Below are 4,756 nucleotides of genomic sequence, written 5' to 3' on the forward strand. Positions count from 1 at the left end.
AATGTTTAAAAAGAAGAAATCAGTAACCAGAAAAACTTAGAAAAATGTTTAAAAAGAAGAAATCAGTAACCAGAAAAACTGCGAAAAATGTTTAAAAAGAAGAAATCAGTAACCAGAAAAACTTAGAAAAATGTTTAAAAAGAAGAAGTGAGTAACCAGAAAAACTTAGAAAAATGTTTAAAAAGAAGAAATCAGTAACCAGAAAAACGGCGAAAAATGTTTAAAAAGAAGAAATCAGTAACCAGACAAACTGCGAAAAATGTTTAAAAAGAAGAAATCAGTAACCAGAAAAACTTAGAAAAATGTTTAAAAAGAAGAAATCAGTAACCAGAAAAACTTAGAAAAATGTTTCAAAAGAAGAAGTGAGTAACCAGAAAAACTTAGAAAAATGTTTAAAAAGAAGAAGTGAGTAACCAGAAAAACTTAGAAAAATGTTTAAAAAGAAGAAATCAGTAACCAGAAAAACTTAGAAAAATGTTTAAAAAGAAGAAATCAGTAACCAGAAAAACTGCGAAAAATGTTTAAAAAGAAGAAATCAGTAACCAGACAAACTGCGAAAAATGTTTAAAAAGAAGAAATCAGTAACCAGGAAAACTTAGAAAAATGTTTAAAAAGAAGAAGTGAGTAACCAGAAAAACTTAGAAAAATGTTTAAAAAGAAGAAATCAGTAACCAGAAAAACTTAGAAAAATGTTTAAAAAGAAGAAATCAGTAACCAGAAAAACTGCGAAAAATGTTTAAAAAGAAGAAATCAGTAACCAGAAAAACTTAGAAAAATGTTTAAAAAGAAGAAGTGAGTAACCAGAAAAACTTAGAAAAATGTTTAAAAAGAAGAAATCAGTAACCAGAAAAACGGCGAAAAATGTTTAAAAAGAAGAAATCAGTAACCAGACAAACTGCGAAAAATGTTTAAAAAGAAGAAATCAGTAACCAGAAAAACTTAGAAAAATGTTTCAAAAGAAGAAGTGAGTAACCAGAAAAACTTAGAAAAATGTTTAAAAAGAAGAAGTGAGTAACCAGAAAAACTTAGAAAAATGTTTAAAAAGAAGAAATCAGTAACCAGAAAAACTTAGAAAAATGTTTAAAAAGAAGAAATCAGTAACCAGAAAAACTTAGAAAAATGTTTAAAAAGAAGAAATCAGTAACCAGAAAAACTGCGAAAAATGTTTAAAAAGAAGAAATCAGTAACCAGACAAACTGCGAAAAATGTTTAAAAAGAAGAAATCAGTAACCAGGAAAACTTAGAAAAATGTTTAAAAAGAAGAAGTGAGTAACCAGAAAAACTTAGAAAAATGTTTAAAAAGAAGAAATCAGTAACCAGAAAAACTTAGAAAAATGTTTAAAAAGAAGAAATCAGTAACCAGAAAAACTGCGAAAAATGTTTAAAAAGAAGAAATCAGTAACCAGGAAAACTTAGAAAAATGTTTAAAAAGAAGAAGTGAGTAACCAGAAAAACTTAGAAAAATGTTTAAAAAGAAGAAATCAGTAACCAGAAAAACTTAGAAAAATGTTTAAAAAGAAGAAATCAGTAACCAGAAAAACTGCGAAAAATGTTTAAAAAGAAGAAATCAGTAACCAGAAAAACTTAGAAAAATGTTTAAAAAGAAGAAGTGAGTAACCAGAAAAACTTAGAAAAATGTTTAAAAAGAAGAAATCAGTAACCAGAAAAACGGCGAAAAATGTTTAAAAAGAAGAAATCAGTAACCAGACAAACTGCGAAAAATGTTTAAAAAGAAGAAATCAGTAACCAGAAAAACTTAGAAAAATGTTTCAAAAGAAGAAGTGAGTAACCAGAAAAACTTAGAAAAATGTTTAAAAAGAAGAAGTGAGTAACCAGAAAAACTTAGAAAAATGTTTAAAAAGAAGAAATCAGTAACCAGAAAAACTTAGAAAAATGTTTAAAAAGAAGAAATCAGTAACCAGAAAAACTGCGAAAAATGTTTAAAAAGAAGAAATCAGTAACCAGGAAAACTTAGAAAAATGTTTAAAAAGAAGAAATGAGTAACCAGGAAAACTTAGAAAAATGTTTAAAAAGAAGAAATGAGTAACCAGGAAAACTTAGAAAAATGTTTAAAAAGAAGAAATCAGTAACCAGAAAAACTTAGAAAAATGTTTAAAAAGAAGAAATCAGTAACCAGAAAAACGGCGAAAAATGTTTAAAAAGAAGAAATCAGTAACCAGACAAACTGCGAAAAATGTTTAAAAAGAAGAAATCAGTAACCAGAAAAACGGCGAAAAATGTTTAAAAAGAAGAAATCAGTAACCAGAAAAACTTAGAAAAATGTTTAAAAAGAAGAAGTGAGTAACCAGAAAAACTTAGAAAAATGTTTAAAAAGAAGAAATGAGTAACCAGAAAAACTTAGAAAAATGTTTAAAAAGAAGAAATCAGTAACCAGAAAAACTTAGAAAAATGTTTAAAAAGAAGAAATGAGTAACCAGAAAAACGGCGAAAAATGTTTAAAAAGAAGAAATCAGTAACCAGAAAAACGGCGAAAAATGTTTAAAAAGAAGAAATCAGTAACCAGACAAACTGCGAAAAATGTTTAAAAAGAAGAAATCAGTAACCAGAAAAACTTAGAAAAATGTTTAAAAAGAAGAAATCAGTAACCAGGAAAACTTGGAAAAAAACACTTAGAAAAATTTTCAGCAAAGTGTGAAAAATATTCTAAGTGTCAGCGGAGGAAAATGCTGCAGCATCGGGAAAGATTCGCAAACTTACACCGAACATGTGCTCCGAAGTGCCGGAGGAATTGGGTGAATTGAGCCCGGCAAATGGCCAGCTGTCGTTTTGTGCCTGCAGCCCGAAAACTTTAACTTTGTCTGTCGCGGAAGTCCGGACCGAGAAAAATCCAAACGGTTTTGACCGGACCGAGTTCCAGACCGATGCAGTCAAATTTGGAATTCAGACCCATTCAGTGCCACTTGTAGTTTTTCCGCAGTGAGGTTGGCGGGGTACCCGGAGATATATGGGAACACGATTTTTAGAACAAAATGGCGGCGCGGGACCGTTCTGAAAGGCATCCGAAAAACGGTTCCACGGGCATAGCACTTTAATGACAGGTATGAGTGCATGCCGGAGAGCTCTTGGAAGTCGAATTTTTGACACTTTGTCAATTTTTTGACAGATTTGACAAACTCTTTCTGTCTGTTCTAAGAGTCAGTCAGAGACTTGTGCGGCGGTCTTTTGACACTATTGGAGGGCGGGCAAACCCCACGTTGACTCCGGCCGTCCCTCCACAGGCGCTCGTGTCCAAAATGAAGGCGAGAGACGCGAGTGGCCTGGTTCCCTTGGGTGTTGCCAAGAAGGCTGCGGGCTGACCGTTGCCTGAGCACTCCCTAAAGCCTCTTGTGATGAGAGCAGACCTCGCCTGCCGCACGACCGGCTCTGGGAGTCGTTGGGCCGCTATTTGTGAATAGTCTGGTCCTCCTCTGCCACCCGGACAAGCGCGATGGCTCTGCCGCCCTGCGGTGCTCGTCACCCAGGTTTGGGGAACACGATACTCGTAACAAAAATAAAAGGCGGCTCGGGACCTGCAGGCGAAAGGGGTCCCGTGGTGCTAAGCACGTCGACTTCGGGTCTCGGTGCAAGCCGGAGAGCTCACGGAAGTCTAAAGTTTTCGGCACGTGGTCGAATCTTTTCAAAGGCTTACCCGGCTCTTTCCGTCCATTCTGAGAGTAAGTCAGAGGCCGGTGCGGAGGTCTCTTGACAATCGGAGGGGGTGGTGGCCCTCCGCAGGCGCTCGTGTCGAAAATGAAGGCGAGAGACGCGAGTGGCCTGGTTCCCCTGGGTGTTGCCAGGAAGGCTGCGGGCTGACCCTTGCCTGAGCACTCCCTAAAGCCTCTTGTGATGAGAGCAGACCTCGCGCGCCGCACGACCGGCTCTGGGAGTCGTTGGGCCGCTATCTGTGAATAGTCTGGTCCTCCTCTGCCACCCGGCCAAGTGCGATGGCTCTGCCGCCCTGCGGTGCTCGTCACGCAGGTATGGGGCACACGATGCTCGTAACAGCAAATAAAGGCGGCTCGGGACCTGCAGGCGAAAGGGGTCCCGTGGTGCTTAGCACGTCGACTTCGGGTCTCGGTGCAAGCCGGAGAGCTCACGGAAGTCTAAAGTTTTCGGCACGTGGTCGAATCTTTTGAAAGGCTTACCCGGCTCTTTCCGTCCATTCTGAGAGTCAGTCAGAGGCCGGTGCGGCGGTCTATTGACGACCGGAGGCTCCCATGGGTGTTGCGATGAGGGTGGAGGGCACAGAACCTTGCCTTAGCACTCCCTAATAAAGCCTCTTGTGAAGAGAGCAGACCTCGCGCGCCGCACGACCGGCTCTGGGAGTCGTTGGGCCGCTATCTGTGAATAGTCTGGTCCTCCTCTGCCACCCGGCCAAGTGCGATGGCTCTGCCGCCCTGCGGTGCTCGTCACGCAGGTATGGGGCACACGATGCTCGTAACAGCAAATAAAGGCGGCTCGGGACCTGCAGGCGAAAGGGGTCCCGTGGTGCTTAGCACGTCGACTTCGGGTCTCGGTGCAAGCCGGAGAGCTCACGGAAGTCTAAAGTTTTCGGCACGTGGTCGAATCTTTTGAAAGGCTTACCCGGCTCTTTCCGTCCATTCTGAGAGTCAGTCAGAGGCCGGTGCGGCGGTCTATTGACGACCGGAGGCTCCCATGGGTGTTGCGATGAGGGTGGAGGGCACAGAACCTTGCCTTAGCACTCCCTAATAAAGCCTCTTGTGAAGAGAGCAGACCTCGCGCGCCGCACGACCGG

This window comes from Chiloscyllium punctatum, unplaced genomic scaffold, assembly GCF_047496795.1.
Source record: "Chiloscyllium punctatum isolate Juve2018m unplaced genomic scaffold, sChiPun1.3 scaffold_854, whole genome shotgun sequence".
NCBI lineage: Eukaryota > Metazoa > Chordata > Chondrichthyes > Orectolobiformes > Hemiscylliidae > Chiloscyllium > Chiloscyllium punctatum.